General features: G+C 34.9%; 1 protein-coding gene across 2 annotated transcripts in view; it reads right to left on the bottom strand.

Annotated features, from left to right (window-relative positions):
• DPYD (dihydropyrimidine dehydrogenase) overlaps positions 1-15448 on the bottom strand; it is a 780991-nt gene that overhangs the window by 546982 nt on the left and 218561 nt on the right. The window contains exon 1 of one of the 2 annotated variants that reach the window (XM_021088696.1): positions 12535-12757. The gene's annotated coding sequence lies outside the window, so the exon portion shown is untranslated. 2 annotated transcript variants of the gene reach the window in all.

The raw sequence follows: 15448 nt of genomic DNA, 5'->3' as shown, positions 1-15448 counted from the left end.
TGTTTTCTTGAAATCCACAGGCATCACCAACTACTCTGAATAAAATCTGCCATCAAAATATTTAAGGAACATCCAAACAATTCCATTTACAATTCCATTTCCAATTGTAAATTCCATTTACAATTCCATAAGAATATTATCAGCAAGTATTACAAGGTTTAACTTCTCAGTCTGAGTTAACAGCCTTCACAAACGTTTACGTAGATTTCTGTCATTTTTATCCTAATAGTTAACCATATTTTACCGGTTTAATTATCTGTCTCTTCACTAAAGCATAAAATTTTTAAGGGCAGATACCATCTTTGAATTTATCTTTGAATTTACCTATTTTATATAGAATAGTCTGTACATATTAACAAAAAGTTTATATTAAATTAGTAACTATCATTTATTTCCAGTACAATTTAAAATTTTATAAATTACATCTATATATCGCTGCTCTTTGCTTTGCTATCCAAAATAGTATACATTTTTTCTCTCATTTATATTTGAATTAACACATATTTTTACCTTTCATTCCCTTCTAGATAACCTGAAAAGGAACTAAATTCTTATTCTATGTGAATAAACTATTTTATTTTACAATTTAAAATAAAATTTTAATGTACGCAATTTTTATGTAAAATAAAATAAAATGTATTTGAGTTCCTGTAATGGCTCAGCAGTCAATGAACCCAACTAGAAAGCATGAGGTTGTGGGTTTGATCCCTGGCCTCACTCAGTGGGTTGAAGATCTGGTATTGCCGCGAGCTGTGGTGTAGGTTGCAGACGAGGCTTGGATCCTGCGTTGCGGTGGCTGTGGTGTAGGCCAGTGGCTACAGCTCTGATTTGACCCCTAGCCTGGGAACCTCCATATGCCACGGGTGTGGCCCAAAAAGCAAAAGAAATAAATAAATACATAAAATTAAAATTAAAAATTTTTAAAAATAAAAATGTACTTGATGGAGTTCCTGTTGTGGCGCAGTGGTTAAAAAATCTGACTGGGAACCATGGGGTTGCGGGTTCGATCCCTGGCCTTGCTCAGTGGGTTAAGGACCCGGCGTTGCCATGAGCTGTGGTGAAACTGCAGAGGCAGCTGGGATCCCGTGTTGCTGTGACTCTGGCGTAGGCCGATGGCTACAGATTTGATTAGACTCCTAGCCTGGGAACCTCCATACACCGCGGGAACGGCCCTAGAAAAGGGAGAAAGACAAAAATAAATAAATAAATAAAATTAAAAAATAAAAATAAAAATGTACTTGAAAGCTATTATATTTTCGCAAAATTTCCATATACTTTTCAGAAATCAATATGTAAAATATGCATTTAACATGATCAGGAAGAGCTCTAGATAATTTTATTTAAGGATTAAATAAATGTCAATTTCTTTCATATTTAGTTGAGTACTTCAGATGTGCAAACTAATAACTGACAACTTTCTCATGTTAAAATTCACTAGCATTTATAATTTAATATTACATTTTAATAAACTTTAGAAGCATAAAACATAATTTTAAAGAATCATTTATTGCTGACATCTTATACAACAGAAGAGTTTAATGTGATTGCTTAAGGATTTTACAGGCCAAAAAATTTATACTATAATTTGAAGTTCACCTGTAATAACTAGATAGAATAGGATTTAAGAAATATCTGTCTTGTTTTGTGCACTCATCAATAACAGATAGTTTAGTTCTGAGACCATAAACATATGTGACACAAATTCTAACCAATGTGTGAATAAAGTCGCAAATATCCAATAATACATATTATGTATAAATTTCACCTAAAATATGTTAATTATTTTAATAAGATTTTAAGTATTATTTAAAAAAACTGTCAAGATTCAAATATGAAACTAAAATAATGTTGATGAAATCCCCATTCCTGCCAAACAAAGAACAGGAAGCTCTCAGTATAGAAGCAAGCACACTTCGCAGCAAGCCCAGCAGCACTAGACCCTCACTAGAATGTAGATGGTGAGTCTCCGAGCTGTGCCCCTCACACTCTGCAGTTTATGAGCTGATTAATACACACTCAATATACCACCTTGCTCAATACACTCATCTATGGATTGACAGTCCTTCACCTGTTTTGTTTTGCTTTGTTCTGTTATTGGCAACGGATTTTTCCCCTTAGTTTTATAGTAGGTTGATCATCCTTGATAGTTTTTCTTATAAAGTGAATATTTGAATAAAATTTTGTAAGCTTTATCCCAAAGGGTGATATATCTTTAGAGGTCTGGCTTTGAAATTCCACGCTTGAGGCTGAGTCTTGATCTCCAGCACTCTCAAGGTGGACGGCACTGAACAAGTCCATTTACATCTCCTGGACTCAGTCTCCTCAAACTGTAAAGTGGGGTTAATAACACCCATCCCACAGGGTTACTACAAGGATTAAACAGTTTCTAAAAGTAAAGCATTTTAGAAAAGTGCCTGGGTATACATTAAATGTAACTTCTGAGAAAGAGTATACCTAAACTTGTGCTGTCTAGCATGGTAGTAGCCACCAGCCATAGGCGACTATTCAAATTTATATTTAAATTCATTATAATTATTTAAAGTTTAAAATCTAGTTCCTCAGTAGCATCAACCATATTTCAAGTGCTCAGTAACTACAGGTGGCTAGTGGCTCCTGTGTTACAAATCATTTCCATAATTGCAGAAACTAGAATTTACAACATATGATATAATAGATAAAATGACCTCAAGAGCACAGTTAATGTAAAAATTAAATAAACAATATGAAGTAATGAGTTTTCAGTATGGGTTACATTTGTTTTTAATATGATTTATATGATTATAAGGTTATATAATTTAATTTTTCACAATTGGTTGTATTTAACAGTCAGCTTACAAAATTTCTGAATATTTACACAGTCTCTCAAGAGGTGGGACAGGGTGGCTTCAACACACTACTGGACTTAGGAAATATGAGAGGTTTCATTTAATTTTTTTTAAACCCTGAGTTAGCTGCATACTCAATACCAAATTTTGAGATATTTCAGCAACACTTCCCAAATTCCTAAGATCTGAAGGAATACGTGACACTGTATCCTTCTAAATAGTGGTATTCAATTCCTTTTCAACTGAAATACACATGGTGGATAACTTCATATATACACAGTATACTTCCATGAACATAGCCTGAATGTGACAAAATGTTAAAAAAAAAAAAGGCCAGGAAGTCAAATAAATAGCTTCACAAAAATTTGGGAGGAGTAATAGAGGAGTGGTGATAAGATCTTCATTTTTATAAACCTATGAGACATAAAAGAAGGTATCATTTTATAAAAGTAAGTATATTGACGTATCTGATAAAGCAAACCCTGTACTATGTTTAGAATATTGGGAAATTTTTCCTTATACTACCAATCCATAGACAGTATGAATGAAAAAAGTAATTGACACTATTGAGAAAATAGCATGAATTAACTTTGTCTCTATTCTTGGTAATTAAAATATATAAAATTTAAGAATTTTATAAATAGCAATAAAGCAATTTTCATTTCATTTTTTAAAACTAGTCTTCAGGAGTTCCCGTCGTGGCGCAGTGGTTAACAAATCCGACTAGGAACCATGAGGTTGCAGGTTTGATCCCTGCCCTTGCTCAGTGGGTTAACGATCCAGCGTTGCTGTGAGCTGTGGTGTAGGTTGCAGACGTGGCTCGGATCCCGCGTTGCTGTGGCTCTGGCGTAGGCCGGTGGCTACAGCTCCAATTAGACCCCTAGCCTGGGAACCTCCACATGCCGCAGGAGCGGCCCAAGAAATGCCAGAAAGACAAAAAAACAAAAAAACTAGTCTTCAAATAAATATAACGAAATTACAAATACATTACCTATAAAAGCCATTTTCTACTTATATACAATATCAAAGAGCATTCTCTAATAGTTTTCCCTGGAGTATAGCTCTTGCTGTCTCATCATATAACAAAAACTTAATCCAAGACAATGTCCTTACATGAGAAAGATCCCTTTCTTTAAACAAATTTCAGATGTCAGGCCATGGCTTAATTTTCTAAAATGCAATTTTTTTTCTATGCCAAAGAGTCACCTGCCAGAAACAATGTAACAGAGGGAAAAAATAGGTTAATCGACACAAAGTAGTAATTCAAGTATTTAAAGAAGCATGAAAAGTACACCCAATGCATATTGTATTTTCCTATAATATTAAGAGGTCAGTATTCCCTGAGCACAAACTATGCGCCAGGTTTTATTTTAAGTCTCTATACAGATGATCTCATTTAGTCTTCAACAGTCTTGTTACGAGTACAATTATTATTTCCATTTCCCATAGGAGGAAACTGGGGCCAAGGACCCATATTAAGGATTTTATCCCAGGGCTATTTTATTCCCAGAGCCTGGAGTCTTAAACACTGTTGCTGTCAGGCTGTCAATTTTTTTAGTAATTTTCAATAGGAAATCATTATATATTCATAATATTTCAATGGGAAATATGTAACTGAAAAAAGTGTTATATGAATTTATCTTTCCTAAGCTAATACACTTATAATAGTCAATCTATTTTTTTTTTTTTTTGTCTTTCTCAGGGCCGCCCCCATGGCATATGGAGGTTCCCAGATTAGGGGTCTAATCAGCGCTATAGCCGCTGGCCTACGCCAGAGCCACAGCAACGCCAGATCTGAGTCGAGCCGAGTCTGTGACCTACACCACAGCTCACGGCTAGGCAATGCCAGATCCTTAACCCACTGAGCAAGGCCAGGGATGGAACCCGCAACCTCATGGTTCCTAATCGGATTCATTTCTGCTGTGCCACGACGGGAACTCCCAGTCAATCTATTAACAACAAAAGCTGATGCTACACTCAATAAATTAAACTAAATTTATAAACCAACAGTAGTTAATGAAGTGTTTGAAAAACACTACCCTACACCATTTGGTTTCCTGCCAGGCTCTTCTGTGACTTGAGAAACTCTAGGAATTGGCTGTATTCAGAGGTGCATAATCTTGTAATCAATTAAAATATTTTATACCTGTGTCATTGTAAAGGTGTTCCCTTCCCTACAAATGCTATAGCGCTTTGACTCTTTTAAGATTATTTTACTTTTCATCAGCCCTATGACCTATCAAGCGCTGTGCTGCAGAAAAAAATGCAAAAGGCCTTGAATGAGCCAACTAGCCCGAAAGATCAAGTTGGCGGCTTATTACTTGGTCTACCGCTGTCGAAATCATGTTTAGCTACCAATAATTGAATACTACCTTCTAGGCACTTTGCTAGGAGCTTTACTCCCCCCGCCCACTTAACAGCAGCACTTACAATCTGACTTTCCCTCTAGGCTATGAAGTAATCAGAGGGCTTTTCCCCTCCCATCTGTAATGCCAAAGCACAGTAGACTATTCCGCAGAGTAGGCAACCAGCAAGATTTTGACGAATTTCAAAATTCCTAAGCTACAGAGATAGGCGTCAATAAATGAGTAACAGTCACTGAGGAAACATGATTCTTCCTCAGTGAACAGAAAGATGGCTATTTATAGGTTATTTCCAAGTGCATATTTTCTTGAGCATTTTAAATAGATTTCCTTGCATAATCACTCTGGGATTTCTGACCTTTCACTCCTTTGGAGAGTGCATTTCTTTCACGACTCCAAATTGACTTGACTAGCATTTTCCCCATAATTTTCGCATTACTCTGAGGCAAAGGAGAGATTATCCTGATTTAAAAAATGGAACGATTGAGACACAGAGAGAGGCCATGTGATTTCCCCCCAAGCCTCCTCACATTCTGGAGACAGAAACAGTATAATTTTCTAATAATTATATAGTGCTCTCCAAAGGGAAAAGGAAAAACGTGGTAAATGTAAAGATAGTTAACAATTCTAATTTGAGGACTTTTTCCTTAATCTGTCTTACTTTCTATAACAGTATATAATAAAAATAAACACATATTTGGTTAGGTATAATGCTTCCTCAATTGCTCTATTTGTATTTTTTTAATTTTTTAATTTTTTAAATTTTTTTAGGGCCACACCCAGTGGAAGTTCCCAGGCTAAGAGGTAGAATCAGAGCTGCAGCTGCAGGCCTACGCCACAGCCACAGAAGTGCCAGATCTGGCCCTGGTCTGTGACCTACACCACAGCTCAGAGTGATGCCGGATCTTAACCCACTGAGCGAGGCCAGGCATCAAACCTGCATCCTCATGAAGACTGGTCGGGTTCCTTAATGCTGAGCCACAGCGGGAACTCCTATCTGTTTTTTATTAACCAAGCCAAAGCAAATGTAAACTATAAGAAAATCAAGACAAATAAAATATTCTTGGAAACTTCAGAATATATCTACTAGTTGAAGGGTATTTTGTAAAAGGTTAGTTATATTCTGTATACCTCATAAGAGCTTTATATTTTTGCATGTATTTAACTCGATTTTATTATAGAATAAAACATAATTTCTGGTAATTTCTAAAGATATTTCATCATTGTAGGTCTAAGAAATCTTAATAAAAATATTACATTGGTTTTCATTTTGCTGGTTTTGGTTTCTTTGTGTTATTTAATTAGCAATACGACAGTCTGGTCGCCTTTTGAATGCTTGAATGGAGATAGATTGCTATTTGTGCATCCAAAAGTAAGTTACCTCAAATTACATGCCTTCTAGGAGATGCTTCTATGTAATTTTCCCTGTACCTTGTTTCCTTTTGTGAAGGAAGTCAAAGGAAATACTGAGTACATACTATTCACTGCACTCATCTTTTGAAAAGAAATATTCTTGGGCTACCTGACAGTTTCTTCACAACAATTAAATAAGGAACATGAAAAGTGGGAACTGTCTTTCAAACACATCAGAAATAAGGAAAATTTTACGCCATGGCACATTTTCAGTTATCAAAATTATTGATGCATTAGTAAGGCTCTAAAATGTTTCATTATTTTCTTATTATTAAAATAGACATCTGAGTGGTATCTCTCCGCATGGTAAAAATGCTGTGTAATTTGAAATCTGAATATTCTGTTTTTACCTTAATTTGGCAAATATCTTTATGTGCCCTCTATGTACTAGATAAGAGTATGAGTAAGTCAAACACAGGCCTTCCAATAAGTACTTTCCTGGGTAACAGAGTACTCATATGGCTTAAATATAGAAAAATTATTACAATGTAATCTGTCCATGTGCAGGGTTCATTCTTAGACATGGTGTTCTTGGAGCTAGTGAGAAAGAAACTTATCCCAAGAGGGAGAAAAGATAACACCTGAGCCAAATCTTTAAAAAAAAAAATGGCACGTTGTCTTGGAGAAGATTTCACCTCTGTAAATGCCAGCTCTAAAATTAAGAGAGTTACAATTACCTCCACAATTTATTGTGAAGATTGAATGAATCAATGATGATAAACCTCCTGGGATTAACACTTTCTCTTTGTAAGGAAGGTACTCTCCTACGTGCTGTGCTTAGCATTTATACCTCCAGCCCTAAAAAGCTTCAAAGTTGCATGTGATTGTTCATTTTATAGATAATATAACTGATTTGCAAATTATTATTCTTACATTATAGTTCACATTTTTATTACGGTTAGACTACATCTCATATCTGAGTTAAGGCTACAACTGAATTAAATGGTTACACTGACGAAATACAATTTGAAAATGTAGATGTGTATTCTTTGTTTATGAGCAACTTTACTGTGCCCAGATCAAAAGTAGGCTCAAACTAACCAGTACACACCCCTGCTTGCCTTCAGAATTTCCTCTGTGCCTTGAACAATCACCTACTCCTGACTTTACCATGCTTGCCGAACACCTTCCAGGACTCTGTTTAAATTTCACTTTCTCAGCTCAGCTTCTCCTGCCTGCTGCACTGTTAGGTTTCCTAGCTACCAGCTCCCACCTAAATGTCTACCAGCTCTAAGCACTTCATTTGTAAGTTATTTGTCTTTCTTACTAGGCAATGAGCTCCGTGAGGGCTAGTATCCTTCCTATCTTGTACATGACTGTATCCTTAGCACTTAGGATGCTAACTAGTACCTAGTTAGTTACCCTGACTGCCAGGGGCCAGGAAATCCAAGTTACAACTTGCAGGGACAAATCCGAAAGAGAATGAGTGTGTGTACAAGTATGACTGAATTGCTTTGTTGTACAGCAGAAATTATCACAACCTTGTAAGTCAACTCTACTTCAATAAAATTTTATAAAATGAAAGAGAAAAAGAAAAAGAGGAAGACGGCAGGGAGGCAACAGAGAGTGATGGAGATCTGGAAAGACTAGAGAGATCATCCCTCATGCAATCAGCTTCAACTGATGGTTTCTCTAAGTTTTCTAGAAACAGCCATATGATTAACTGTGAAGCCAATGCTACTTAGAAGCAGATCAATAAAATAATAAAAGAACGGTAATTAGAAGGCAGCCATAATTGAAATGTATTGGTTATTATGTGATATGCCAGATAATCATTTATTAAACTCTTTTCAAAGAGCTAGGGGTTTGTATAGATCATTGTTTTGCTTTCATTCTCTATTTCATTATTTTTCTATTATTTTCATTTCACTTCTTCCACTTTTTCAGAATATACCACCACCACTACCACCACCACACACCTCCTCTACCTGTTTCCTCACTTCCTAGTTCCTTGAGATGAAACCAGCTTATTTATACATAATCTTTATCTTTTCTATTACACACACTTAATAAATTTTCATGTAAAAATGACTGGCTACATTTCACAGGCTGGCAATGGAAACTGTCTCATTCACGTCTAAATGTTTTGTAATTTTTTTTTTTTTTTTTGTCTTTTTGCCTTTTCTAGGGCCACTCCAGCGGCATATGGAGGTTCCCAGGCTAGGAATTGAATAGGAGCTGCCAGCCTATGCCAGAGCCACAGCAACGCTGGGATCCAAGCTGCTTCTGCGACCTACACCACAGCTCGCGGCAACGCCAGATCCTCAACCCACTGAGCAAGGCCAGGGATCGAACCCGCAACCTGATGGTTCCTAGTTGGATTGATTAACCACTGGGCCATGACGGGAACTCCTGTAATTTCTATTGTGACATCTTTAACCCATGAATTCTTTACAAAATTTTTTAAAATTTCCTTTAAAATGTGTGTTTTAAATTAGTTGTCATTGCCTTCACTTTGACAATATTTTTGATTTTGTTTCTAATTTGGTTCCGTTGCAGAAAAATAGGTGCAGGTCTTTTATTTGGAAAAAAAAATATATATATACATATATTTCTGACTTAATACATGGTCAATTTTGATAAATGTTACTTCCACAGGTGCATGAAACGGTTGCACCCAATCTATATTAGTTGGGTTCAGGAACCTTTATAGATTTATTAAATCAATCTAACAAACTTTATTCAAATAAATCTAACAAATTTGAGTAGAACTACGTTGTATATGTAACTAATGAATGCTCTTTAAGGCATTTACTCTTTTTTCATTAGTTATTTTTCTCTTCATTTTTATTAACACATTTCCCTAAAATTTTATCACTTTTGTTACATATAAATATCACTATATTAACTTTTTATGGTTAATATTTACATAGTATTTCATTTTTCAGCTACCTTATTTTCAAGTTTTCTGCTAAGGTCTTTCTCTTCTAAACATCATATATCAGTACGTAGCATTTATTTTTAATCCATCCTAGAGTCATTTATGTAATTTATTTTTATGAATATTATTTTCTACCTATTTAAAGACCTGATTATGGTATTATTTTATTTCATTAGGATAAAATCATCTATGGTTTGAGTCTTTTGTCACTGGTAGCAATACCTTTTTAAATGTGGTCTTGAACTTTTTTGTTTCAGACTTATTCTGAGGGAGTATTTTCTGCCTTTGCAACAAACTTCTTGCTTCTTATATCAAGTACTTGGCGGCCTCCCCCAGTATCATTCCTCTCCTTCTCCCCCACTGCACAACCAGGTCCCTTATTGGAAGCCCAGGGCTCCAGTCCCCAGTGATATTTAGAGATAACACAGAAGCCAGTGACGGTGCCACTAGGCACAGCCCCCAACAATGGAGCGCAGCTCTCTCCGCTTCTCTCTGCAACTTCACATAAGCCCTAGTTGTGTGCCCTAGCGGTGTGCCAGTCCTCTACCATGCAAAATGGTATTATAATATACTTATTATCACACCAGTCATATACCCCAGCAGCCACTGATTATTTGCTTATGCAGAGCCTAGCAGACAATGGCCCAAGTCTCCTGTTTACTGTTAAATCTTTCGCCTCCATTTCTGACCCCCAAAGGCATTTGTCTTTCTTTTTACTTCTACTTTTAATTTTTCTTGTGTGCGCTTACAAATGATTCATGCTGATACAATATTACTACCTATACTTATTTATACTAATACACATCAAATATATTTATGAAAAAATACATAGTTTTCAAACCAATGAAAGTCCATCCTCCTAAACTGTAAGGTACCCACAAGAATATATAAATTTGAACTTATAAAAAACAAATTCAAACTAAGAGCAAATACTCTTAACAACCACACGATTTTGGTAAATTTCAATGTTATTGTCCAAATCTCTTAAACTTATTTTTATGTGTTAAACACTTTAAATGCTAATATGTAGTTTTAAGACAAACTAAAATATTGTGATGACAATCAACTAGCAATTTATCCAGTCCTGCAGTTTTATTATCCATCTTTGTGCACTAAGTATTTTTAACAGTTTTCAAAAGATTTTTGGAGAAGAATGTCAAATATTTAGTGAAATCTATCAAGACATTATTATTTTTCATTAATCACTGCACTAAGACCAAAGGGAGAGATACAAATAGAGCCTAAACTGACATTATTTGTGACTGCATCCCCAGGATAATACTTCATCAAGGTAGAAACTATTGATTTTATTACTATTTAATGTATATCTTTCGTGTACTTCTTATTTCTCTCAGAAATACTTTTATTTCTTTTGTTGAATAGTATTCACTAACTATTGACAACACTGTTTCAAAATAGGAGTAGTATGGAGAGAATTTATTCAAAGATGATGAAGTTTGGGGCAATAGAGCAAGTGTGAGATGTCATCAATCTAACAGCTGCTCTCTAATCCATATTCTATTCGTAAATAACCTACAAAATGCATTATCCATATACATTAGTTATTATTAATTATCATGGTAATATATGTCTTAGTTTTAGATTAGGTACACAAACTGGCAGATTTTATTGACCAGTTTGTCAAAATGTATCATAAACGTGTTAGTCTCATTCTTAAATCTACTTATAGACCAGCTACCACAAAATTAGTCTTAGGCTTTCTGAATTAATATAAAACTTCAGACATAAGCTTAAACTTCAGGGATCTTCAATACATGGGCCTTTTCCAAGGTCCTGTATTTAAATTTGCAGTAGTGATTTTGTGCAATTCTTAAAAGAAGGGACCCAAAGTTTTATCATCTCAAGCCCCCACAAAATCTGAATCTTGGCTTTAACAATACTTCTTCAATAACAAGAAGAAGAGAAAAAACAAAAGATTTTTGGTAACATGCATAAATAAGGAAAATGACTAAGCCATATGTGTTCATCTTACACAATCTATTTTAATATAGTTGCTTCATATTTAACAGAAAATGAGGTATGGCAACCTCATTTTGTGAGTTGTAAGATACAGTGACTGAGGTATTCGGGGCTGAATTAACAAGGTTAATACCATGAACTTGCAGTCAGAAAGCCCAAGTTTACATCAACTTTGTATCAATGACTTAAAACATGTGGGGCAAGTGAGAATCTGTGAAATAATGGAATTAGAGCACTTAGAGTTTTGTACTCTAGATCTTCCCTTTATTACATCTAAATTTGTGTAAGCCTCTTATTACTCATCCATAAAATAAAGAAGATGACATTTACCCAAAGAGTTATTTTGAGTATCAGCCAAGTTCTTAGTAGTGTACCTAACACTGACCAGGGTTACAGGAGTTTCTTTAATTAACTATAATTTTTCCAATCATTTTGATCTTTAGTTTCCACATGCCCAAGATGGGAAAAACATTAGCCATTCTACATGTCTTACTGGTTGTTTATCAACATTTTTAAGTGAGATATTGCAAAGATGCACGCATGGTGTTCTAAACTCTAAACTTCACCCCACCTGATCCTATCCTTTATACTACGATCTAAACACTTTTAAAACCAAATAACAAAAATTAATAAAAACTAGATTATCAGTCCGAGGATGCTAATATAAATGCATATGTCATTGTTTGCTATGGAACTCAACTTGTTAGCTTGTATTGTTTCATGATAAACTACAGTTTTTCTCAATACTTGTATATAGAAGTTGCTTACAACAACAATTAATTCTGGTGCTCAGTCAATGTTTATTTGATTAACTGAATGCTTACCAAGTGGGAGCTTAATATACTGGGTGTTCATACAATCCAGTCTGCCTGGAATAGTCCTGATTTACTTCTGGTGCACTGAATTAATAATTATTTTCTCTTTCATTCCCCAAAATATCAAAGTATCATTCTCTCTCACTCCTTTAATTAACCTTCTTAGAAAGCAATCAACACAACATGCAAAATATATCCAGTCTCACAGTTCAGTTTACGCATTTTTTTGATAATTTATTTTAAAGTAAGGAACGCACCTAAATTTGTTCTGTGTCTATACCTATCTATTTGATAGATGGGATGCATCACAAAAATACATTATTTGAGAGAGGACGTGTAGTACTCTATTGGAATACATGAGTCTGTATTCTCCTTCAAGTACCTGTAGAAGGCAAAGGGTTAGGCTTTTAGTGACTCCACATTCAAAATAAAAATACAGTAGAAATAATATTTGTCTTATTTAAATAATCACTAGCTCAAGTAATCATTTTCCTTCTTCATTCACAATTCTTTAAACTATTTATTGTAGCATTTTAAATGTTGATGTGATTTAAGTAATTGCACAAGGTTATTTAATGCAGTCTCATAACACCTGGCTGTTTGAATTGTATCAGTGTATTTTTTATTATATTATAAGCACTGGCCAATTTTTTGCGAAGTGTGTCTACTCAATAAAATATAGAAATAAATGTCAAGAACATGTAATAGTGCATAAATACTATATGACGGTGGGATAAGAACTGAGTAATGTCAAATGAGAGGTGACATAAAAATCAGCTGGAGTTCCTGTTGAGGCGCGGCAGAAACAAATCACACTAGGAACCATGAGGTTGTGGGTTTGATCCCTGGCTTTGCTCAGTGGGTTAAGGCTCCAGCGTTGCTGTGAGCTGTGGTATAGGCTGCAGACACGGCTCAGATCTGGTGTTGCTGTGGCTCTGGTATAGTCCAGCACAGGCAACAGCTCCGATTAGATCCCTCACCTGGGAACTTCCATATGCCGTGAGTGCAGCCCTTAAAAGACAAAAAGACAAAAAAACAAAAAACAAAAAAAAAAAACCCTACTGAAAGACACAATTAAAGAAAAATCTAAAGCATAATTCTGTTCTCAGTGATTTTCCTGATTTAGTCTAGAATTCTGTTTGTTAGTTCCATTCAACTAAAAGTATGGAAAGTAAACTAAAAGTACAGTGTCAAGAAGTAGATGCCACACAAAACAGTGTGTTTCATGGGCATTAAAATAATCTCATAGAAGGCGTTCTGTGAAAAACATACTGTTTTTAGACACCAATTTCATAATCCAACACATTCCTAAAAATTCATAATTGAGGTGGCCATCTTAAGAGTTAATCCTCTGAACTTCATTTATTTTAAATTTAAAGTCAAACTTTAGAAACCTGAAATTTCATGGAGCTCCCATCATGGTGCAGCAGAAATAATTCCAACTAGGAACTATGAGCTTGCAGGTCTGATCCCTGGCCTTGCTCAGTGGGTTAAGGATCCAGTGTTGCCGTGAGCCTGTGCCATAGGTTGCAGATGTGGCTCGGATCTGGCATTGCTGTGGCTGTGGTGTAGCCTGGCAGCTGTAGCTCTGATTACACCCCTAGTCTGGGAACCTCCATATGCCGTAGGTGCAGCCCTAAAGAGACAAAAGACAAAAAAAAAAAAAAGAAAGGAAGCTAAAATTTCAATTTCAATTTTTCCAAGTTGCCTCTATAATTCTTTAATATCAGTAGAAGGGATTGGTTTGGCATGCAGCTAGTTATCTGCTTATAGTTATTTTTTCTACTCACTATAGGAAATGAGTAGAAAGTTCCATTCTTATTTCATAATCCTTTTGCAACAATTCATTAATCATATTTGAGAAGCAATGAAAGTCTAGTTAGTCTATTACATGGGATTAATATATGATTTCTTAAAAATTCAATGAAATGGTCAACTATATTTCACAATGAAATTTTCAGGTATTACATTTGTGTAAAGAAATTTTAAGACTCTGATAAGGTTGATAAGAAAACCCACACCAAACTATTACTTCCAAATTATTTTATTGAAGCACTATTGTTACACTATTGTTTATCCTACTAACACACAAAAGTATCTGAAGCAAGGTCAGCACAGATGTGGGGAGAGCAAAGGACTGAATAGTAATGACAATACAGGACCAAAAAAAAAGTAGCCGGTCTCCTGAGTCTACTGTGGACTGTCCCTTGTGTGATTTCTTTCTTTTCTACTACAGTCCCTCCAGATCATAAGCCAATGTTCAAGCCAGGTATAAGGTATGGATTTAGGCAATAATGGCAGACTACACACAGAGCTGATATTTTAAAAATTACTTACGAGTTATAGGAAACACAATTTTGAAAAAATCATACTATTTCACTCTGCTTTCCTAACCTTCGCTTCATTTGGTTGAAAAATAGATTCAGATTTTTAAAGGTCAAAAATCAATCACTGTTTTATCAAACAACCAAAACATGAAATTATTTGCATCATGATCTTCTTTGACTTAAAGACTCTTATCAATAGTTTAAAAGTTTGAAAGAATAATAGTATTTTGCACTTTATACTTTGTCTTTTCATGGGAAGTCAATTAACACATTGTATTTTGCTTATATTTTAATCGAAGTATAGCTAATTAACAGTTTTTTGTTAGTTTCAGGTGTTTAGCATTTTTGCAGATTACCTTCCATTTTAGGTTATTACAAGACATTGAATATAATTCCCTCTGCTATGGAGTATATCCTTCTTGCTTACCTATTTTATACAGAGTAGTTTGGAACTTTTAATTCCATGCACCTAAATGTCCTCCCCCCATTCTCTCCCCTTTGATAACCACAAGTTTATTTTCTATACCCATGATTCTCGTACTGCTGTTACTTTTTATTTTCACATCAGCTTTGACAGTTGGGTGAATTTAAGTAAACCACCCTTTGACAGAACTTTCTAAAATAACTTGCCCTAAGTGGCTAATTAAAAAAAAAAAAAAAACAGATGGGAAACTTTTCTATATAGTTCCACTGGGAGATTTTTATTTATGATATATAAATATAGTATGATATTTTCATAGATATGTTTAAAGCCACAGTTATATAAAGTATAAATGGAGTGTAATAAAAAGATACATCCTATCTAAATTCCATGAATCACTTCAAATGCATTTAATGTCATCCT

This window comes from Sus scrofa, chromosome 4 (genome assembly GCF_000003025.6).
Source record: "Sus scrofa isolate TJ Tabasco breed Duroc chromosome 4, Sscrofa11.1, whole genome shotgun sequence".
Classification (NCBI taxonomy): domain Eukaryota; kingdom Metazoa; phylum Chordata; class Mammalia; order Artiodactyla; family Suidae; genus Sus; species Sus scrofa.
This window is presented reverse-complemented; position numbering and strand designations above follow the sequence as displayed.